Consider the following 25,604-nt stretch of genomic DNA (forward strand, 5'->3'; position numbering starts at 1 on the left):
CATAATATTGAATTACTAATTAATAAGGTGCCCACACCAAAGCATTATAAGAAAATATCTGTAGCCCAGGCTCGCTAACCAGTTATGTCTTTGAACTGCACATAGCTTTTAGTGCTGCTAAAGAAAGACTTACTTAAAATTTACCTGAAGCAAAAATAGATTGTTGAAGAAGGTGTGGGAATGGAAATATTACAAAATTCACTGGTATGGTAGAGGCTATAGGGAGGTACATTATAGCCCCAAGCTTTATAGCTTTAAAGCTCCTGATTTGTTATTGGAAAATTTATATTTTATAATAACATGCTTTTTCCACCCAAACTGTTGGCCTCATCCAGTTCTGAGCAAAAGCTTGACCTTTCCTGAACTATGACAGGCTAACCAAAAGTTGGATTTTCTAGTTATAGAAATAGTAGTAAGCCACAAAAAGACAAACCAGGAAACCAAATGATTCAGAGGATTTAGTCTCAGACCTGTAATACTTGCTTGTCTCACATTTATTCAGAATTACAAATACACACATTTTACAAAGTTAAGCCAAAATAAAATGGTTTAAATTTTGATTTAAAAGAGTCTAAAACGTCAGATTCACATGGAGAAAACTCACAGTGTGAGTTACAAATTTAATTCTTTTTTTTTCAAAGAAAACTCTCCATCCAGGAAAAGGAAATCAATTTTTGTTGAGTGTGTAGTAAGCAGGCAGGTCAATTTACAGTAGAGGTGTTGTTCTAAAGAATTTAAGAGCCCTGTATTGTCCAGGGTTGTTTGTTTGTTTGTGCATATATATATATATGAATATATATATATACGTATGTGTGTATATATATAATATAGTAGCTATATAATATATACAACAAATATATATTTAGTTTATAAAATGATGCAAGTTTTTAAATAATGTAAATGATGTTTTCATCTAATTTCTGATGTGAGTCTGTCAAAAACATGTACTATGCCAAAAAAGAAGCTTTTTTTCTTTTTTCTTTTTTCTTACGTGTGTTTTGTTTTTATTTTATTTTATTTTATTTTATTTTATTTTATTTTATTTTATTTTATTTTATTTTATTTAGCTCAGTTTAACTTCCATTAAGGTGGTACTGAAGTGCCCATTTGATGATCTGGTTCTCTATAGGCAGGTAATGAAGGGGATGGATCTTAGGTGACAGGACATACCAGACAGAGATCATAGAATCATAGAATCATTAAGGCTGGAACAGATCTCCAAGGTCATCTGGTCCAAACGTCCCCCTACCACCAGTATCACCTACTAAACCATGTCCCTAAGCACCACGCCCAACCTTTCCTAAGACACCACCAAGAACAGTGACTCTACCACCTGTGTAGGCAAGCTGTTCCAATGCAAAACCACTCTTTCTGAGAAGAAATTTTTCCTAATTTATGATGAGGCAAATGGGAATGTTCAGAATTGAATATACACAAAGTGAACAGCCTCTGGGAATAGAAAAATGGCTTTTTTGATCCATGGTTTGCCTAATTAATAAAGGAAGAAACAACTCACTGGCTTCACACCAAAAGTGACTTACCTTCTCACTTCTTTGTAGCCTTGCCTGGGATGAGTAAGAATTGCCTTTATTCCCAACATATCTTTATATTTTACCTAAATACATACTGTGATGGGTGGGTGGATTTTACATAAGTGTTCCCCTGACCAAATGGAAATGGAACTTGAGCAGTAATGACAGAAGATGGAACCAGGAGAGTTAACAGCATTAAATTTGTTACAAGGTCACGATCCCAGATACAAATCAAACTACTAATGTCAAAGGGAATAAGAAGCTTGAGAACTTTAATGTCAACATATCTAATTTCATTTTATGAACCTTTCAAGACACAACAGTGCATATCCAGACAAAAAGCAGTAATTTTAAGCCAGTCTAAGAAATATTATAGGCCAATAATTTTGAGGTTAATATTACCTATTCTGTATTTTTCATCCAAGTATTGGGTTTCAAATAAGCTAAACTTCTTTTAGTGCTTATATGGTCTTTTCCTTCCAGATTCAGTCTGCAAAAAGTGGAAACAACTGGTTTAGGCCAATCTCATGCTGTATGTATTCTAAGAAGAACCAGAGTACTAGAAATCTCCCAAGAAAATCCTTAGTACTTCTACTTTAGTTTTTTACTGTTTTCAGGCTGGATCATTTTATCTCAAATAACAAAACTCCAGACATTTGTGCAACTGTTCAAAGTTTACTTTGTCCACATCTTGGGGCTTCTTATCACTATCACTTAGCTGAATGTATATTCAAGTAGGATTATGCTCTTGTCCTGAATCAGAAACCCATAGCTTATGACTGGGACAGCCTGAGAAACCGCACCTCACTATCAAACTCCTTTCTCCTCCGATATGAATCTAGAGAGCAGGTGCAGTGTTACTTTGCATTTAAGTTAAAAAAGAAAATAATCCATTTTAAATATTGTGTATTCACTGGACAACAGTGATTTTCAGTGTCATTCCTATCCAAATGCTATTCGTTCTCCACATTATGGAGGAAATACTCTTCGAATGTATATATATATATATATGTATCCATTGTCTCGGGTTTAATCAGGACTCCGACTCTCAGGCTCATTTTCTGCGATGAGGCATCAACCAAGTCGCCACAGAGATAGCAACAGTACAAATCACTGAGTATATCAATACTTTTTATTCCATGCAGCTTGCACAGGCAAGGCCTGCTTAGTACCTGAATTACAGCTATGGTCCTCGGTAGCAACATATACATCAGTGAATGAAAGAAATAAAACCTAAGTCCTGTCATTTTACATTGCCTTTTTGAATCTTGCAATATTGGTGGCATGTTAAAATTTTGCTTCCTAAATTTGGAGTAGAAACATTGAGTGAGTACTAAATTGCATTTTGAAACTGCTGATTTCATATTGCTGACTTATAAGCCTGGTTTGGAGCATGCATATAGATCCTTTGAAAATGTTGAGAAAAAATATGTGTTACACTGTACATATGCTTTAACACTGTGCTTTATGGAAGTGCTAAGAATTTTTTTCTTGACCATTTTTTAATGACTATTCCACCATTTCCTATGCACACACTTCCTTTTACTGACACACCTATGTGGATAATTTGGCATTTCACTCCCATCTTTGATGAGTTGGGTGTGTATTGCTTTAATCTCTCATATTCCAAGCCAATTTAGTCTTTGGTGATTACCTTCATCATTCTCCCTCTACTATAGTTCAGTATACAAACCGATTAAAGTGTACAATAAACTAGATAAGAACTGCATCCTTTTAATCTCAAATTGTTATCACTTCAGACCACAAACATGTAATTGAAGGATCAAAGGCTGACTTTTTATCATAAATACAACTCAAAAACAAAGAAAACTTGAATGATTTTCAGATAAATAAAATCAGGCTAAATCAGTGTAAATCTATAACCATTTCTCTCACATAATACAGAGTATTACAATTTATTTTGTACTTTTCTTTGTCAGGTCTACAAATAGAAAGATCTCAAGGCGTTAACCAGCTGAACAGGTAAGAGTCAAATTTTACCTTTTATCAAATTATTTTATTTTTCTACTTTTTAAAATATACGATTATAATAAAATTATAAGATTATAGTTTAATTATTAGATCTTGTTTCCAATTTCTATAATCTTCTTTACTCTGATATTGCTTATTCTTTGCTGTGTTTTTTCTTCTTTCAGAAAATTATTGAATTACTAATTCCTTTTAGTTATTTCTAATGTGTTTAATACTTGTTGTTTTTCATGCTTTAGCTAAAAAGCAAATTTATCAATAATATATTAGTTAACCAAAAGAAAAATAATAGGAAAAAAATCCTAGATTTATGTGAAGTTAAATATTGGGAAACAATAAAATTCATGGGATAGATCAACAGTATAAATATACAAAATGTGTTTTCCAGAGTTTTAAAAAATACTTTCTGCATTCTCTCTCCTTCACCTAAACATGCACAAATGCATGCAATGAGGTAATGCACACAACTTTAGTATAGACTTCCTGTGATCACAAGAATTTTGTCAACACAATTTAATCAATAACTGAAATGGAATAGTGGACACCCAAACTGGAGTTAAATTATACCTTTTCTTTCTATTAAAAATATATTTATGTATATGTTTAATTACTGTTTACAAGGGCTGAAAAGCTAAAAGATAAATGACAGCTAGTTAAATATTTATTTGACTATCACTTAGTAAATACATAAATCTTTTCTTCTTTTCTTAGATATTCAGCTCTTTTTAACTGAAAAACAAGGAGTAGGTAAGTTACAATGATAAATGATTCTTTCCAGTTGCATATTCTATTTATAATCTTTTCATTCATTAGAGTTTTTAATTTGTTTTGGGTTTGTTGGTTTTCATGCTCACATGTATTTTTAAATAAATAATTTATTACAGTTCATATTTCTTTCTTTTCAAAATTATAATCCAATTACTTTCTCAGTAAACAAGAATACCTCCTTTTTATGTGAAATGAACTACCAGCAAATGTGGTTTCTGATTAGACAAGCTAATTTTGAAGGGACAGATGGAATCAAGCAATGAACTGGATAAAAATAATAATGGAGCATACCTTGTTAGATAACAAATGGAACAGACTTTAGAGACGATTAATGCAGGAGATACTTAATGCTGAGATATATTGAAGAAGCTTTGTTTTGTTTATTTGTTGCTATAAATCACAGTTAATTTCCTTAGATAGCTTAATGCCACCTAGCTAAAAATATGACATTTCTGTAAATGCCTGCCATTGTAAGTCTTTTTGTTTTCTCCTGCTTTGTCTGCAAATCCCGGCACCCATTCTAAGAGTTTGTTAGGGAACTGATAACACTTTGTGGCCCAAACTCAGTCACTTAACTTTCATATGAGTCCCAAATGTGGCAGTATTATTACCCCAGACTCCCAATGAGTAATAACACTGAGGAGGGACCCCCAGAAGCCACTGTGGTTGCACTGAGAAGCTCCACAACTGCTTCCATCAAACACTTAATATAAGAAAAACTCTCACTTCCATAGTCTGAAAGAAAATAAAATGAAGTGTTGCACAAAAGTCCGAAAAACAATACCATGTTAGTCGTTACAGAATCACAGATTGGTTGAGGTGGGAAGGGACCTCTGGAGGTCACCTGGTCCAAGGCTCTTGCTCCAGCAGGGCCACCTAGAGTAGGTTGCCCAAGACCATGTCCAGATATCTTTTGAATGAATAAGTCCATTCCTTTCCACTTGTATTTTTGTTCCATGCATACAAAATCCTCCATGGATGGAGGTCAGCATCAATATTTTCTCTCAGACTACATGTATTTATGTACGTGCTTGAGCATATACTTCTTTTCAGAGTTGCATGAGATAATAGTGTAACATGTCAATCTCAACTACAGTCAAACAGGGGTGCAGAAATTTGTCTGCAGCCCTGTGATTTCAACATACATTAGCACAGCAGTCTGTGTCAAAGCACCTGATTTGAGGATTATGACTTCAGTTATTAACTGTTGCTAACAGCAGCACAGGACAAAATAAACTCTGGGAAAGTTTTGCCACTTCTATTGCTTAGGAATTGTACCCTGAATGTATATTAGATATGTTTTTGACTATCAAACTATCAAATTCTGCATATTTTTCCTATCTTTTTATATTTGTTTTACCAATTATATCTTCATAGCCTATATGCCAAGTGTGCAGCTGTGCATAACTTTACTTCCACTGCTCTGGGAAATCCACATCTAGCTATATTGCTAGGTGAGGGGTCTGGAGAACAACTCTTACGAGGAGTGGCTGAGGGAGCTGGGGTTGTTTAGCCTCGAGAAGAGGAGGCTCAGGGGAGACCTCATCGCTCTCTACAGGTACTTTAAAGGAGGCTGTAGAGAGGTGGGGGTTGGTCTGTTCTCCCACGTGCCTGGTGACAGGATGAGGGGGAATGGGCTAAAGTTGTGCCAGGAGAGGTTTAGGTTGGATGTTAGGAAGAACTTCTTTACTGAAAGGGTTTTTAGGCATTGGAATGGGCTGCCCAGGGAAGTGGTTGAGTCACCATCCCTGGAGGTCTTTAAAAGATGTTTAGATGTAGCCCTTAGTGATATGGTTTAGTGGAGGACTTCTTAGTGTTAGGACAGAGGTTGGACTAGATGATCTTGGAGGTCTCTTCCAACCTAGACGATTCTGTGATTCTGTGATTCTGTGATTCTGTGATTCTATGATTCTATTGCTAGAAACTAGTAAAGACAGAATAACTCTGTAGAATGGTTTCAAAATCAAGGTAATTCTGATTTGTGGTTCTTTTTTTTTTTTTCTCTTCATAACGTGATAAGGTCAGGTTTCTACATGTGTAACTGAGATTAGGAGAGAATAAAACACCAATTCAGAAGCTATAAGGCAAGGAAATTTTCATATACTTATATAAATATCCTTATATATATATATCATATATATCATATACTTATATATCATATATACATATATTACATATATATCATATACTTATATAAATATATATAAATATAAAAAAAGTATGGGAAACTGGTCTAAAAACATTCAGGACAGATATTGCAGGAAAGTGTTTGGTAATTTCATCCTATATATAAGCATCATTTCCTAGCATGATTTTTTTTGCACCGGCTTTCTGAAAAAGTGAATTATGCACAGGTTACCAAGCCTCAATTTGCTAGGCTTGACTTGGTTTCAATTCTTAACACCAAAGCAACACTTTTTGGGGGGGCTGTTGGAAAAATTGTATCAGAGCTAAATCAGGTGGTGTCTGGGATGTTTTTCTGTTGCTGGATATTGTCTGTTTGCTGGAAATAGTGAAGTTCTGTTTTTAAGATGTATAAGCAATGTCATTTTTTAATAAAAACTTTCTGAAGTAGCAGACATCTGAGGGGAAAAATGCTTATTACTCTTATCCTTTTATGTTCTTGAAATGAGCATCTCTGTACATACTTCTAAAGAAGAAAGTTTGTAGTAAAAGTGTCCTTGGCCCATATTAATGGCTTTCCCCCAGAAAAAACAATCTTGTAAAGTCAAATTTTGCTTAACTCCATAAGTCAAGGGTCAAAAATATCGGTTTTCATAAATTTAAAAGGTGTGCAATATAATCAAAATGACATTTAAAAATCTTTTGTACAGATATCCATACCGTATATGTTCAGCTTTTTATTCAGAAGTGATGCAATTGGCAATTTAGTTAGGAAGGAAAGTTTGTAGTTACATATCCCTGTACAGTGTGTCTCATGTTATTTTTTGTTTTATCTGAAGCAAGAGAAATTGTATGTAAGACCTATTTGTCTTACCTTCAAGAAATAGAAATGCATTTTTTTTTATCTTTGCTTAGTAGTAGCTTATACTTCCTGGGCATTTTTCAAGACTGTTTTCAAAAAATAGAAAAATATTATGTGCAACTATTAAGAAATCAGTTTGACATAATTCTTTTTCAGTATATTGTATAATTTCATTTGGTATCAAACAGCAAAGCTTACTGCTGTGAAATATTCAGTTATAACACTATTTCTTCATCAGTTGCCAATGTACTGGAAGGTCACCAAAGCTACAAGATGATACACAGTAGTGTAGGAACTGTATTGTCACTATGCATTTGATTCCTGTTGACTGGGAGCCGAGACGTATTTTGTTTAAACTCATGGCTATGAATTGTGTAGGAAAGGCTTCCTTTTCTCTGGAAATGTAAGGGCCTAAGTGGAGAATTTTATATGTTTTGGGGAACAAATGGCACAAAGGAGTCAACACAGGATTTCAGGAGATGACCTAGGCACAATGGATGTTTAAGGATACGGTCCTCAGTGGTATCTATGGTCCCAATCCAATGTTTATTGTAATTTACTCCATCATCCTCTTTCTGTGTCTTTGTTGGAATCGTGCAAGAACTGTGACTCTTCCACTTTGTCGTGTGATCTGTGAATGTCTCAGCATCACATGGGAAAACAACACTATAAAAAACTTTCAGCATTTCCACAGGGAGGATTATGTCCTCTTGGCACCATTTCAGGTTCTTTTTCTCTTCCGTGGAACCAGGAAAAATGGAAATAAAGTTGCCCACATAGCCACCTTATTTTTTGGTAGCCATGTCCTTCTTTACAATGAGTGACCTCTTTACAATGAGGAGAGTTGTTTTGGAGAGAGATAATGCCGTCTCAGTGTCCTCCTTTTAAATCCGTCCTATCGTCCTGAGTCTGAGCAGCAGCTCTCCACAACTCAATTGCAATAGCATGATGATGTGATCACTTATAAATATGAGTAAGCATGTTCCCCCACTAGAATATTATCCAATCCTAATTTAAGAGTCATCAGAAAAACAACTTTAAAGGCCAGCTGATTTTAAAGACATAAATAGAAACATAGCAAACAGCACCAGCCAACCATTCGACTTGAAGAAGGGAAGGGAATGAAGGGTCCTTATCTCTTTCTAATAAATATTGTAAATACAATTGCTTTGTACACAAAACAGGGATCTCACAGGACTGTAATCCCTGTGGAGGGCCCACATGCTATTACAGTATGTGGAATATCAGAATCACAGAATGGTTGAGGTTGGAAGGGATCTTCAGAGATCATCTAGTCCAACCTCCCTGCCCAAGCAGGGTCACCTAGATCATATTACACAGGATCACATCCAGATGGGTTTTAAATATCTCCAAAGAAGGAGACTCCACAACCTCTCTGGACAGCCTGTTCCAGTGCTCTGTCACCCGAACCGTAAATGTTCTTCCTCATATGGCTATGCAACTTCCTGTGGTTCAGTTTATAACCATTACCCCTTGTCCTGTCACTGGCCACCACTGAGAATAGTTTGGCCCCATCCACTTTACATTTATTTATAAATAAAGTATTTATAGAGGTATTTATAAAGGTTGATAAGATCCCCTCTCAGTCTCCTCTTCTCTAGGTTAAACAGGCCCAACTCGCTTAGTCTTTCCTCATAGGACAGATGCTCCCATCCCTTAATCATCTTCGTGACTCTATGCTGGACCCTCTCTAGAACTTCTATGTCCCTCTTGTACTAGGGAGCCCAGAACTGAACACAATATTCCAGGTGTGGTCTCACCAGTGCTGAGTAGAGGGGGAGGATCACCTCTCTCAACCTGCTGTCCACACTCAATGCAGGCTAGGAACATAATTCTCCCGTGCTCTCAAAATTTGTATGAACCCAGCCCTTCCACATCTATTTGTGCTGTAAACTTCAGCTTTACACAATGTTTCAATATGGAAAAACATCATTGCTATTTCACATTGTGAAATTTCTGATTGTTTTTATTACAAAAATACTGCCTTTATTTTTAGCACATCAGTCATGTGGATGTTATTTTTTCTTGGTAACTGGTAACTTATTTCTAAGGACTACATACACTAAAACTTTGTTATTGACTTCCAGACACTTCCTCTTATTCACTTCCCTTCAAAGATTATACTGTCAAATCCCTCTTATCTCTCATGTCTGTATCTGAAAATCATCTCTAACTGCTTTCTCTCGCTTACTAAGGCAAATTGCACCTTAGTACTGATCCAGTCAAACTTCAGAGTTTCAACATCTGAAATCTCCATCTGTGCCTTTTTGTATCTTCCAGTCATCAAATCCACTGTTTCCAGGTTGCTGTTTCTAAAGTTAAAGTTCAGGTTGGATGGGGCTTTGAGCAACTTGGCCTAGTGGGAGGTGTCCCTGCTCATGGCAGGGGGATTGGAACTAGATGATCTGTAAGGTCCTTTCCAATCCAAAGGATTCTATGATTCTATGATTTTATACTAATGTTAATTATGGCCATTCTCATTTTTCTAGTTTCCTCCTCTAGTACATCAGTTTCCCTTTTGTCATGGCTTCTGAATTAAAGTTGCTAGAGGAGTACAAAATATACAGGATGATGCTGGGAGGTAAAGCCTAACCTGGAATATGAATCTTATATTACTTCAACACGTCATGAGATAGAGTTTGTAATATGTGTGATGTCAAGATTTTTGGGTAGTGCTGAATAGCACCAACATTCTTTGCTTATGAACTGTTACCTAATTTTGTGCTATTTCTCATCACCTCTACTCTCAGTTTTCCAGTAAGGACCTCCCTTTGAGCTCTCGAGATCTCCTTACTTACAAGAAAGATGCCTCCAAAGTTGTTTCCTTTCTGGCCTCCTTACTTAATAGCGGACCTTTTATATATATATATTAGAGTCCTTCTGCATTTCAGATGTCCTTAAAACATCAGAGAACCACAGTACAAATGCAGCTACTATTGAGTGCTGCATACGTAGTAAATATGATTGTCTGAATCTCGTCTGTCTGTTCCTGTTCGCTCTTATTTTATATATATATGAATATAATATTATATTCATATATAATATATATTCATTATATTATTATATATTATAATATATAACTATGTATATATATGAATATATATATTCAGTAAAGAACAAAAGTGAAAGACTGAATAGTAACCTAGGCTTGGGGTAAGACAGGTTTCAGTCAAGATAGTTGTTGCATAATTCTGCATGTTTTATTTGTAAAACATATTTCCATTTCTCACAGGAGTTGTTGCCTCGAAAAAGATTTTTGCCCTGTCATTTCTGAGAATCAGATTCTTAAAGCAGCTAGTACATGGGTCATATGTGATACAATTTAGTAGTTGCAGTAATATTGCCTTTGATTTGAACGCTGCTTTTGGCATAAGGTTATGAGTAGGCCAGAGATTCATGCTACCATAGAGAAAAAGATTTAGCGCATAGGTTTTTTAAGTTTCAGCTGTCTGAGGACAATAGAAACAAAGTATATAGGAATATTGAGAGGCAAGATTTGGAGCAGAGTGCTTGGACAGATTGGATATTCTCATGGAAACAGGAAGAGTGATGTTTTGTGGTTTTAGCCTGAATGAGTAGGAGAGAAAAGGGTGGAAAGACATCTGAGTACATGACACACAGTGATGGGAGAGTAAATACCATCCTGAGAAGGGAAAAGAGTGCCAGAGGGAGGCTGTAGCAGGAACCAGCTGTTATTTCAATCACTCATTGAATCAAACGTCCACCAGCATAGGCCTGTGATGGTGCTCAGGGACAAGGGAGGTCTCTGAGGAATGGCAGTGAATGACCAAGCCAGGCGACAGTGAAGATTTCAAGGCTCATCTGTATTTCATTAGCATGTTGAGCAAAATCAACACATTTCCTGGAAAATAGTTCTGTATTGATGAATCAGCATTTTCCACAAGAAGACAAATATTCTGTTTACTGTTTTGACCAGCTTTATTTTCAGCATCAAGGGATCTTGTGCTTCTCCTCTCTGTCATATCTACTCTGGTCCTTGATGCGGGAATCGTCATCTTTAGTTATATTTGCACATTGCCTGAAACAATAGCTGGAGGCCGTAGACTACAGCACAAATTGGCATAGAAATCAAAAGATGCCTGATGTGTTTTCATTTCTATGCCTATCTAATTGATTGCCTAATCTAATTGATAGGCTGGACCAATGGGCTGAGGTCAACTGTGTGAAGTTCAACAAGGCCAAGTGCCGGGTCCTGCACGTGGGGCGTAACAACCCCAAGCAGCGCTACAGGCTGGGAGATGAGTGGTTGGAAAGCTGCCTGGCAGAGAAGGACCTGGTAATACTGGTTGATAGTTGGCTGAATATGAGCCAGCAGTGTGCTCAGGTGGCCAAGAAGGCCAACAGCATCCTGGCCTGCATAAGAAGCAGTGTGGCCAGCAGGTCTAAGGAAGTGATTGTCCCCCTGTACTCGGCTCTGGTGAGGCCGCACCTCGAGTACTGTGTTCAGTTTTGGGCCCCTTGCTACAAGAAGGACATGGAGGTGCTCAAGAGAGTCCAGAGAAGGGCGACGAGGCTGGTGTGGGGTCTGGAGAACAACTCTTACGAGGAGCGGCTGAGGGAGCTGGGATTGTTTAGCCTCGAGAAGAGGAGGCTCAGGGGAGACCTTATTGCTCTCTACAGGTACCTTAAAGGAGGCTGTAGTGAGGTAGGGGTTGGTCTATTCTCCCCCGTGCCTGGTGACAGGGCAAGGGGGAATGGGCTAAAGTTGTGCCAGGAGAGGTTTAGGTTGGATATTAGGAAGAACTTCTTTACTGAAAGGGTTGTTAGGCATTGGAATGGGCTGCCCAGGGAAGTGGTTGAGTCACCATCCCTGGAGGTCTTTAAGAGACGTTTAGATGTTGAGCTTAGTGATATGGTTTAGTGGAGGACTTGTTAGTGTTAGGACAGAGGTTGGACTGGGTGATCTTGGAGGTCTCTTCCAATCTAGATGTTTCTGTGATTCTGTGATTCTGTGATTCTGCCTCTCTAACTTATGCTGCCATAGATTGATACTGTCACATCACAGATCAGCCCCAAATGAGTGAACCATATGCAACATTTCAGATTATTTTTGGCATTGCTGGCACGGAAATATACTGTAGCAAACCTCAGGTTACCATATGCAGATAGTTTGTACCCAAGCAAAGTGTAATCACAAGCAGTGACACTGCTTTCCTCTCTTTTATGGTGAAGCTGATTTAAATTTAAGTTTAGTTCACTTTAATTTATTTCTCATTTTAATTTCCTCTTTTCATATAGGGGAAATTATGATCCTATGAAGCTGACATTAAATGATCAAACAATATTGAACAACCTAATGAAAATCTTAAGCAAAAGTCGTTGTGAATTAGGTATTTGCTAAACTGACAACACAAGCCTTTGTAAACCTGATATTGTTCTTATGTAAACTCATGAATGGAGACTTTCTCAAATAAATTACTTAATAACTTCAGAGAGTCATTGGCTGTGTAAATATATCCCAGGGGCGCATACTAAGATTCCTGAATTTAAATGTTCAATAGAACTTCATATTTGTAACCTTTACTAACGAATTTTTCCTTATGAAATCATTATTACCATGAAAAAGTGAAATTTTGTATCTAATTTCTTGAATTAATGTGGTTTGAAGACCCTAAGGGTTTGAAAGTTCTGTCACTGGAATGCATCATTTACATAATTTTCATAGCCCCAACCCTTTGCTCTCAACTATGCATGCACATTGTGATTTTTTTACACTTTAAGGCAGCAACTTCTATTTTTCTCTGCACAAAACAATTAACAGAAGAATAACAGGTAATAAACATTTTTAATCCTTAATATTACATCAGCAGCAAAGGGCCATATTTCATGCCTTCACAACAATGCTGCCGGTTGAATGATGCCTTTCTCGTTCCTCACTATGAGCATATTTGATTAGAAAAGGAAAAACAATAGAGTTATTTGAGGTCAGTGGAGCTTTCCATCATTTCTTGCTTGATATACTTGCAAGCACACAGCAGCATGGACGGATTTTTAAGCAGACTAGACAGTATTTTCTGAACTCTGTATTATCATAGTTCAGCTATGATCCATGAATGGGTTGTTTTATTGATATATTTATTTTTGTTGTTAACGTAGCTTATTAAATAGGAATTTTATTCTTCTCATAAGCCCAGACTTTGGATACCAATGCAACACAAATTTCAACCAAAATATCTCTTGGTGTTAACTTTTACTCTGCCTACTTTTACTAATAATCATTTTTTTTACTGTAGGTCTTTGCAAACTCAGGGTCATAGATATATTGTAGGCATAAAACAAAGATGTACAACAGACCCAAACATGAAAACCATTATCAAAATAGTGACAAAGATAGGCCTAACATATGAGTGCCTTGGAGTTAGCATAACAATCACAGTGGAAACATAACTGTTCAGATAGTGTTTTGAACAGAAAAGCTGAACTTAGTTCCATGCAAAGGCAAAGTGTGTTTGACAACAACTGCTTCCACCAGTGGTTTGCTACAGACCACAAATCAATTTCACATTGTAGACACATCTACTGTTCCCCAGATTAACAATGTGCAATATATTTTTTTTATTATTATTATTGTTCCTATCTGTGCACAGTGAAAAGACTAAAACGATGTAATCCGTTTTGTGGCAAGGTTTTGATTATGATTCAATGTGAGATTAAGATTCCATTTTTAATTATATAATTTGCATCCAGTTACTAGTAACTAAAAGCTGTTGCACCCGGGTAAGAGTCAATAATTCTACTGATTGCCTCTTCCTTGGCTGCAGTGAGAACCTACACACCTAATGCACCAATTACTTCTGTATTTTCAACATTTAAGGTGTAAGCAGCTCAGTATAACCTTTTGAGGCTGATTTATTTGCCCATATGTTCATGACTAGTGTTACCTGAGAAGCCATAAGTTGACCAAAGCATTCTCATGGGATCAGCATAGATGCTGCACGACATAGGTGAGTCCCATAGCTTTTAGAGTGGCCACCAAATGCAGGGCCCTATTGAAGCTCACATGGTGCTATGCAAGTAATTAAAGTAACTTAATTAAGCCCTTGTGTCTCAAGTGTTATGTTCTTATATAATAAAGAATTAACACCACCCTTTTACACCAGCCACTGAAAGCAGTTTATTCTACCACAATTCAAAACGGAGGCACAACCTCATAAACTTTTAACCAAGCACAATTTATCTTGAACTGCTAAATACAGTAAGGTGAATGCTGATCTTTTCTTAAGCCAGCTTATTGTGTCTCTGATTTTTCCAATCTTTTTCAAATCTTCTGTAAACACACACTCTTGTTTTTTTCTGTAGATGGAAAATCACATCTCTGTTTTTTTCTCTCTAGTCACAAAATGTCTAGAAAGACCTCATAACTGCATTATCTAGATTCCTGGTATTTTTCCAACAGAAGTTTCCGGTGTCATGTTATGTGTTAATGCTCTTCCTACCCAGGACCCAAAGAGTCTCAAGGAAGGAAACAAAGATGAATAATTTTGAAAATATTGTTGATTTTTGAAAATATTGTAATTGAAAATTAAATCCAAAAGTTACAATTTTTAGTGATTGGTGCTTAATGTTAAAAAGGGCTTAACTCAAATACAGAAACAGAATGAACCATTTCAGTATATCTTCTAACCAGCAGCAGTTTTCTTGCAAACTTAGTCCCACATTTTCTCCCTACACAAATCACTCTGCTTGACATAATAGAGAAAGCCCACTGTGTGTGATCAACAGAGTACAGTTTTAAATTTCCTACAGATCATGTTAGCTGCTAGATGTTATGTGCAACTGTAGGAATTAGCCATACTAAAGTTATTCATTTTGCACTCCAAACAACCTCAGAACAGCTTGCTGGAAGGTCTGGCACTTACAAACAAATTTCCTGATGACTTACAATGTAGATGTCGAAACAAGGTCAGCCATTTGAGGTTGTTCACTACCAGCCTTGCCTTTCCACTAGCCAAATCACTACCCAGATGCTCGTAGAGGCTTGTTATTACCATAATGCCAACATGTTATCCAGGTTAAAATGTGTTTTGCTATTGATCCAAACATACACTAACCCAATGGAAAACTTTATTAAGGAGTGTTATGTTGTTCGTGAATGCCAAAATTTGACTGGCTCAGGAATGTAATGGATTTTGAGACATTCGCTGCATGCTAAATCACTATGCTATAAATTCTGGTTTATAAGAGATTAAACGAATCCAGATGTTTTATTTTTCCCCTTGCTTTTGCATGGCCATTTCCAATAGCCAAAACCCCAAACCAACACTTACCAAAGACTCCTGCTGATTTCTGTGGGTTCTGGATGCAGCCATTGGAAAACCTTCACATGACATCCATCACCATGCTGAGATGTGAGTTGATGTTCTCACCCAGCTCTGATGTGCTCTTCAGACATAACAGTTTGTCTCTGATTTGCAGTATCTCTTAGTAACCTGGGCACTCTTCTTCCTGAGTCATTTCTGTGACAGTGGAGACAAATTGAAAAGAAAAACTCATACAACTCAAATTAAAACATGTAACTCAAATCTTTATGCCATATCAAGGTTTGACTGGTTATAAATTAACTATCTGGACTGATTTTAGGACTTTATGAAAATACATTGTTGCCCTGTAAACTAAAGCTCTGAAAAATATGACTAATAGTACCAGGACAACAGGAGCTACATATTCCATCTGTTTATCTGTTCTTGCCTGCATAACACTGGGATATGTATTATTTCATGACTGTTAGGGCACTAATTTTAGGTTTCTGGACCTAAGCATCATCTATCTATCCATCAAAAGATCTTGAAGGTATGCCAAACTTTTGTTATGCTGAATCATGCTTCTATTCTCAGTTGGTTTTTGTTTCTTTGTTTCTTTTTTTTAATTTTTATTTATTTATTTATTTATCTTTATGTTAGATGTAAAACTGGAAACAATACATTAACATTTCTCTTACTATTGTGATTTTCTTTTTTGCACACCAGTGTCTCTTGCTTCTGATAAATATGCAATCCGTAGGTATATCCTTTGCCTAGAATTGTGTCCTAACTTGGAAAAGAACATTCATGAACAGAAAACCATTTTGTTTTTTCTGTGTTGTCTGCCTGTAACTTTGAGTTTCTTTTTCTTAGATTGTGTACATAGTAAACTTTTCCATGTCATTTCTTGTCACTATTGTGATTTCTGTTGTATGACATATATTTTCTATTTCTGTTATTCAGGAAAAAAAAAATTAATAAGGTGGACTGTCAGGAAGGATTCCTTTTGTTCTTACACTGCTGCATTTTGATAGCGTGGAAGTTGATCTTGGAGGTTTGGTGTTTTTTTGTTTTTTTTGTTTTGTTGTTCTTGTTTTGGAAATTTGAATCAATGTAACAGGTGCTTAGTGCATAGAATGAGCTTGTACATTAATTAAAGTGGGAGAATCTCAAGGTATTTAACTCATTAAAGAGAAGTTAAGAACTGACTTGATCAGAGTCTAATACTTGCAGAAAGAAGATTTTCTCATAATCATTGACTAATTTAGCAGAAGAAGATATAAAATCTAGACAATGGAAGATGAAGGCTGACAAATTCAGAGGTAAAAATGAGATACTCAAAGTGTAATTAACCATCACAACTCACCTACAGATGTGTTAGATTCTTTACTACTTGTGGTTTTGATGTCTTAAAAGTCTTCTTACAAATTCACTATATTCAAGCATAATGCACTGCCTTGTTGCAATGCTAGGCTGAGTTCCTGATGTGTATTATGTAAAAGAACAAGTAGCTTTACAACAATCCTTGCTGGATATCACCTATGTGTATAGCAGAATGCTGTCACGCCCTCGGTTGTCTCCATCACATCTTCCATGTGGTAGAGCTTCAGTCTTCTGCTTTGTATGCAAGACCTCCATCAAAGTTCCAGTTTGTATCACTAAAGGAGGCAAATGATACAGAATCAATAATAATATCTAGTAGGTTAAATAGCCTGTAAAGTACAGGTAACTGATGCTGTGAGGTGATTTTATCACTGTCAAAACGTAACCTCTGTTCCAAGGGGTTGATTAAAATTACACCATGAATGTGTATTTGACTCCTAAATGGAAGGGCCTTAGTAATAACAACTTCTACTCTTGACAAAAGCAGTGGGGTGTTTGCAACATGCGCTTTAAGAGTGGGATTCAGACCAGTGGATTAGATATCTAATTTATGCCTGTTTCAGACACCTTTGGAAACAATGCTCTACTTATGCGAAAATATTCTTCACACTGTCTAACAGAGAAGGGCTTACAGACAGAGATACTGTTTATTTAAGCTTAGGTTTTATACTGAAGTCCTGGTCCCAAAACAGCTCCTGAAACAACCTTTTTCTCTTCTTAAACTCTGCAATGATTCGAAGAGATTAACTCCCTAATTTATGTAACTAATTAGGTTTCAGGAAGACACTTTATAGTAGACTTCAGATGGCTCATTACTCCCTAATGACTTGTGGGTGCTGTCCAGCCCCAACACCTGATAGACCTTCTTTTTCCCTCTCTAAGCTCAGATCCCTCTTAGGCAAGGTGGTTGTTTCAAAAAAAATCTTGGAGGGATTCGTGAGGCTAATTGTAGGCCTTTTGAAACTACCATCCTCAATTCTCTTTAGGAGAATAATAGTTTATAAGGCATTATTCATCTCCTGTAATGCTCCACTATGAATTATATATTGGAATTGTATTCTAGTGATACTTATTTTCCCTATTGCCACAAAGTCAGCCTAAGGAAATTAGGGTTTTAGATACTGTCAGTATCTGAAGTTAGGTCAGATAAACTTTCCACATCTTTATCTTAAGATCAACATGCCAAGCTTCTTCATCTGGTCAAATTAATGAGGGATGAACAGAACCAGATGTAACCCAGTAATATTTCAGAAGACATCCCAGAAGAGTAGTAAATGAATTGTGTACTGTATTGCTTGCATTTTCATTTATCACCTTAATACAGGACAGAAAGCTTGTGTTGCACAGTAGCAAAACAAAAATAAATAAATAAATAAATAAATAAACAAACGTGCAGGTAGATAAATAAATAAATAAAGGAACTAACATTTGAAAACACTGTACAAAATATTTCTCCTGAATAAGCCTTCAATATGAAAATAACGTTGTATATGAAGTGCCATCAGTATTTTTGGTGCTCAGAACAAGAATATGTCGTTAATGCTTTGGAGTGCACACATGGCATTTGGGTACCTAGCTGACATTTTAAGTGATTGAATGTTAGGAACCTGCATCCCATCCCTGTTGCTGAAAATGTGCTCCCTGGGTTCACACCCTGGAAAAGCCCTAGCTCATAGGTAGAACAGCAAATAGATGAGGAAAAAGGGCAAAGATGTTATCCATAAGGTCATACAGCTTCTTTTCATTATGAGAGAATAGTTTTTTTAAAGTCAGCAAAGGATTTGGAAGAGAATGTCAAACCTTTCAAGGCACAGATTTCTCTCTCAATAGGGAGCCAGAGTAGGGAAAAGTGGAGGTATCAAACAGTGTTAGGTTTAGAGCCACAGGCATTGAAACTATAGTTGATACTGTGATACAACCAAGAGAAAGAGAAGGATGCTGGATGATGAAGAGGAAACAGTAGTAGGAGAAACATTATTATTCATTGTCTTGCATCACAAAAGAGGTTAGAGCAAATTATAACAATCCCAAATGCCTCCAGATTCTCACCGAAAGAAAAACAGAATTGCATAGTCATTCTTGATCTAAATACAGTTTTGTTCTTTTTCCAGAACATCATATGCTGCCCTATATGGTCTACTTTGTTCCAAAAGTCAGTGGGCTTAAAGGGGTACGGGTGAGAGTGGTGTCAGATGTATGAGGAGTAGTGAGGTCAATACCTCAATAGCAACTGTAGCAAGCTCTTTCCCATTGTGAAACTGTAATGCAAGTAGATACAATTCCTTCAAAGTATGACTGACTCATTATATTGAAACTTTAAGATCTTTCCCTACTTATGTCTTGAAAGCAAATGAATTTCATTCAACTCAGCAATTCTGATTGGGTTATCAGGAGTTAGAAGCTTTGAATTTTAATCTCTATACAGTTGCACAGGAAAAACTTCCTAGGGGTTGCTTCTACTAAGTAAACACAACATGAAATCCAGCTGTGAGTTTCTCTGTAGGTTTGGCTGTTTGTCGAAAATATCTTTTGAAGTTCTCAGATACATACCCCATCACACTAAAAAGTAACACTAGGTAGCATCTCTTGGCAATGTTCGTGTACTTGCTAATAAGAACTCCAGTGTACTTGCTAATAAGGACTCCTGGAAACTGTAAAGTTTCTAGATAAAATTCTCAAATTGTGGAACTCTAAGGTAACTATTTACATTTTATTTCTACTACTGATTCACACTGTTAATATAAGATTACATTTATATCTAAGATGGCTGAATTTTTATCCAAAACAGAAATAGAAAATAAAACATTTCTTACCATGAATCCTGTCATGACAATTTGCAATTGGCCCATTTCTAGGTTTTATTTTGCATTTCTTAGAATGCATCAGAGCTACCAGACTGGGACATATGAAAATGTAATTGAGCTTGAAATGTCATCTTGATAGCAAGTGATACAGTTAATTTTGTTGGTAAACGTTGTGCAGTGCTAATTGCTAAGTCTAAATTTAACAATTAGTTTAGAAAATCTGCAGTGTAATTTATAATGGGTTATAAGCTGCAGGCTTCAGCTTGTGCTGACTTTTTTATTATTATTACTTGCATCAGTTTACAAAGATACAGCTAAAGAATTTTAACCAAGAATCAAGACTCATGCCTAATTTAACTTCAACTAAATTTGACTATATACCTACTAAATTTCCTATCACTGCAAAATATATTCTAACAAATTAAACTTGTCTTTTGTTTTCTATATTTTGTAAACAAAACAAAAACAAACAAAAAAAGTAAACTGATATTGTCATCTTAGCCTTCATTAAATTCTTCAAAAGCTTCATCAATGTTGTTTATCAAAGAAGTCATTTGGTACTGGCCTGTGTGTTTCCTATACTTTTAAAAAGGAATACTGCTATATTTCACCATATGGGATTTTTAAATTAGTCACGCAGATTTTACTTTGGACATTCTGCAATACAAAAATTTTTAAGGTAACAAAACATTAGCAAAAAGGAAATAAACCAGAGATAAAAGATACTGTTAAATCTTATTTAATTTAAATTTAAATAATTAAATTCCTCACACTAAAATATTTTGTATTGCAGAATCACAGGGTAGTTGAAGTCGGAAGGTACCTCTGTATCTCAATGAGTTCAAACCCCTTGCTTGAAGTAGAGTCAATTACAACAGCTTCTCCAAGAATATATGCAGTCTGATTTTGACTTCCTCAGAGGATGGAGACTCCACAGCTTTCCAGCACAGCCTGTTCCAGTGTTTGGTCACCCATACAATGAAAGGCTTAAAATGGAACATCCTGTATTTCAGTGTGAGTCCATGGCTACTTGTTCTGTCACTGAACACCACTAAGAAGAGCCTGGCTCCTCCCCATCAAGTTTTATGCACACTGATGACACACATCCTGAATCTTCTCTTCCAGCCTAAACAACCCCAGGTCTCTCAGGCTCTTCTTGTGTGACATACACTGACCTCTTAGTCGTCTTCACAGACCTTTGCTGGACTTGCTTTAGTATGTCCATGCCTGGGGAACCCAGCACTGGGCACAGTACTCTAGATGTGTACAGCCAGTTGTGAGCAAAGGGGAAGATTCACCTCCCTGGACCTGCTGGACAAACTCTGCCTAATGTAGGATGGCCTTGTTTGCCACAAGGGTGCATCACTGGTTCATAGTCATTTTAGTGTCACCCAGGGGTCCCCCTAGGTCCCTCTTTTCCAAGCTGCTTTCCAACCAGTGGAGCTCAGCATGTACTGTTTTATGGAATTGTTCCTCTCCATGTGCAAGATTTTGCATTTCCCTTTGTTACCTTCATGAGGTTCTTGCTGGCTCCTTCCTCCAGCTTACTGAGGTTCCTCTGAACGGCAGCACAACCATCTGGTGTATCTGTCATTCCTCCCATTTCTATAGTATTTGCAAACTTATTGAGAATGCACTCTGCCCCATCATCCAGGTCATTAATTAAACTGTTACACAGCACTGAGGTACACCCCTGGGGTGCTCCACAAGTGACTAGCCTCCAGCTGAACTTTGTGCTTCTGGTCATAACCCTTTCACCCTTTAAGACAGTTCATCAAGTTTTCAGTCCACTCACTGTCCATTTAACTAGACATAGTTAAGTAACTAGTCAGGTAAAGTTAAGTTAACTAGTCAGGTAAACAGGAGCTACCATGACAGCCAGGAACTTTGGCTTCCAAAAATGTTTTAGTTATCAGTTTAAAAGAAAACTTAATGAAACATACTGTGTTACACTTAAACTTCAGTTGTACCTGCGTTCTTCTATATTCATGTTGATGTGTGTGTTTTAGTAAACTCAGTGTTTTCCAAAAATCTTTGCTCTATTGTCTGTTTCAAAACCAGCACTGAAAGTAATGTGTTGGTTTTGTATCTTTAGAACTCATTAAGTCTACAAACTTTATGTATACTGATGCAGGGAAAAAGGCTTTAAACTAATTGAAGTTATAGTCAAGATTCAGCTATGTCTCTGGAGCACTGCTAACTTAAGAAAATAATAAAAATTATGAAAGTTTTTGCTCCTTCAGTAGAACAATATGCAAGATGTACTTAAGTTTTCATTCCAGACTTGGTTTTGTTTTGCTTTGTTCCACTTATGCTTTATCTCTTCTGATTTCTATCTCCTTCATGTACGTTAGTCCATGGTTAGTCACCGTTTTCTGTTCTGTTTTGTTCAGATCCTTAGATATGGTATTTGCAGAAATACTTCAGTATAAACTGCCTTGTTTCACTGAAGTGTGTCATGCCAGATTTGCATTGGCTGAATATTTGGCTCCAAAAACTCCTTTTGAAGTGGGTGAACTTCTTATTGTCATCCCTGTGGAATGTGGAATATTGCACCAGTGCCTCAATCTTTTAGGTAGAGCTGAGATGAGAATTTTCCTCACCAAGGTATTACAGAACAGAGAGAACTTGTTAACTGCTTTTTAAGCTATATAATATTGTTACACAAAATTCACTGCATCTCTCTAACATGAGGGAAAATAATGATGGAAAGAATGATCATAAAGTAAATAAATTTCAGCCCACTGAAAGATCATTCTTGTTCTCACAACAGTCCAAATGTAAAACAAAAGCTTGAGACTTATAATGATAGCTTGATTTTCTTCTGCGTTGCCCCAGCATAGGAAGTGCAATTTTCCCATCATATAAAGATATCTGAATGACAACAAAGAAATACCGTAGTTCAGCACCCTGCTTAGGATTGACCTTAGGTACAAATTGCCCATTCAGTACTGTGAGGAGCCAGTTATATGAATTCTCTCCTACTTAACCTTTCTTTCCCTGAAACAATTCTGATTCCCTGTGCTTTCCACCAGTCCGGAGCACAGTATGCAGAGCATCACAAAAACTCAAGTGACATTAATGACTACTGCCCTAGGTTATCAGGGGGTGGGAAGGGGGTGCAATGAACTGAAGTGTGGATCATACAGTCACAATGGCAGTGGCAGAAATAGGAGAGGGTTTTCTCCTTTTTAGTTACAGGAAGTGATTAATGAGTTGAACATTTTTTAAACCAATACATATAGCAACTTGTCTAGGCCTGTATAGTTTTTTCTTTCAATAGTAGGTTTGCAGTCTGACATTTCTTTTTATAAAAGAAAAATAATAGGTTAAATAGGTCAAAATATTACTCTGCCAAAGATGAAGAGACTTGCATTTGTTATAACGCCTCTTTCACAGCAGTCTTGTGCAAGATTGCTGTAGCATTAACAGTATCAAACTGCAAATAATACTTATCTCTTATGCTTTTGTTGTAGAAATAGTGACACCTTGCCAAACCTTTGTATCATACACCAGGCAAATGAAATAAGCCTAAAAGCAATAAACTATATATTTTACCCTCTAATCATTTAAATGAACAAGATTATATTTCCAGCTATTTTCAGAGATTAAGGTTAGCTCCAAGCATTAAGTATGACTTTTAGTGTTCTCTACATACTGTACCAAAGGCACAATAAATTAGCTAAGTTACTACGGTCCATAAAATCATTGTAAATGTAATACATCTCAGTGGAAATAGATGAACTCAGTTAAGATTTTATATAACAAAGATGAGGCTTTAAATGATGAGTAATGTTTCTGCCATTTATGAGTTGAACTAAAGAAGGTTTTAGCTTGCATTTGTGAAGACAGAGTTGAGACCCAGCTTTCAGGGAACTCATCAAATGGATTTAGAAGCTTTTGCATCAAAAAGACGAGGGAGGCAAATAGTCATCAGAGTTCATCAGACAAATTTTGTAAAGGTTACAGAGAACATTTGTGTCCATAAAGCTTTAGCATTGGGCATTAGAAATAGAAATTTTTATATAAGAAGTCCTCAACAATAGTTTTAATTTTTGGCGTATAGAAGAAGGGACATAAAAATGTTGAAGATATAGCTACAAAACAGGTAGGTGGCAAGGAGTGAAGGTAGACACAACTGCCAGCTTCTGAGCAGTTTACATGTATAAGAAAATACTAAAACCATTTTTCACATTTTATCCTTCAAACCCAATGCAATATTAAAAGAATGTGTTCAATAAAACCAGAGAGAAATCACAACGAATAATGTACAGTTTGTCCAGGCCCTGGTATGAATCCTGTCACTTGTAGTTGCAAAGCTCTTGTGCTTCTATGTATTCTTATTGCTTTTTAAAGCAATCTGGACTTGAAAGCAATCCAAAGCTACATTCTTACATTGTAAATTGATGTACATCAGTGTTAAACCGGTCATTACTGTGAAGGGAACCAGGAGAAGACAGGGAAGATATAAATTATTCAGTATACAGGGAAACCATTTTTCCATATGCTTCTATTTTTTAATCTAAAAGATAAACTTGTGCACACATACACACATACACATATATAGATACTTTCTTTGAACCCTTCAAGCCTGAGTATCTTTAAAAGAAGTATCATATAAATATAATCCAAATGCTTAGCCCAATTTTCTGCACAATGGCATTATAGTAAATAGTAAATCTTTTGTCCTGAGTGTCTGGAGGAACAGAAAAATATGCTAAGTCTGGCTGTGACTAAAAGGTACCTATGGTGACATTTTCAAAATCTCTCACATTTTGATCTGTTGATTTTATTAAGAACAAAATTTGTCTAAAATGAATTATTGTTCACAATTTTAGCCATCATACATGAGCTACATGTATGTAAGAGCATACATATGCATAAGAGCAACAATATGTAAGAGCAACAAACCCCATCTGTGTCCATATCTTTTATGTTTTCTAATAGTTTTCTTAGATATTAAACAAATACTTGGCAATCTAACAGAGAAATTAGTTCTGGAGCTGGTAACTAGTCTTAATATAACCTGGCATAGAACAGGAAAATACCAAAACTATATCTTTTAAAATGGATGTCTGATAATCTTATGTTGTAGCAAAGAAAAGAAAAGAAAAAAAAAAAAAGAAAAAAGAAAAAAAAAGTCTCTTCCATGTTAAAGGAATAGAAATCATAATTCTTTTAAATCTAGTTTTCTTTTACTATTTTACCTGCATTTAATGTACAAGAAGCATTGAGTTAAAACCTAAGTCAAACTAGGCAGTGCTGTTTCTTGATTTTTAGTCAATAGTAGAAAATTTTTGCATGTATTTTTGGTGATAGAATGGAACATTTATGAAACTCTGCCTGTACACTTCTATTTGCATGAAATATATGTCGTCCTACTATGAGTCACAAACCTCAGAACTTAAATTTGCAACAAATGCTTCTTAATAGCCTCCCTTTAATAATGTATCTGAGTTCCTAATCAATGTGAGTGAAACGTTTTCATAATTTAATAATATAGTGGGTACATTCAGAATTTTGAACAGGTGAGGATAAATCATGTTTGCCTGTGAATAACAGCTTTTATCATTTACTCAGTGGGATCATAATGTATTCTTTCAATCTCCACCAAAGGTAGTAGCAGGAAGCTATTTTATAGATTTCTTGGTAATCTGAGCTGATGTTATACCTGTTACAGGACACTTCCAATAAAATAGAAACACAGCAGGATAAAAAAAGATACAAATGGTGTTTTTATACTAGTCAATAAAAGCATGACTCTGTAGTAATAGAAAATTTGTTCATGAATTGTGAAGTAACAGTGGCTCAGTTGGTAAGGTATTAAAATAATCCATGTCCTGCCATTGTAACTTTTTCT

General features: G+C 36.1%; 1 protein-coding gene across 1 annotated transcript in view; it reads left to right on the plus strand.

The window, feature by feature from the left end:
- The window catches only part of CELF2 (CUGBP Elav-like family member 2), a 568,240-nt gene that overhangs the window by 105,490 nt on the left and 437,146 nt on the right, over positions 1-25,604 (plus strand). The window contains exons 2-3 of the mRNA XM_083819746.1: positions 3,473-3,515; positions 4,233-4,268. The gene's annotated coding sequence lies outside the window, so the exon portion shown is untranslated. The remainder of the gene's footprint in view (positions 1-3,472; positions 3,516-4,232; positions 4,269-25,604) is intronic.

Source organism: Anser anser (genome assembly GCF_964211835.1).
Source record: "Anser anser genome assembly, chromosome: 1".
NCBI lineage: Eukaryota > Metazoa > Chordata > Aves > Anseriformes > Anatidae > Anser > Anser anser.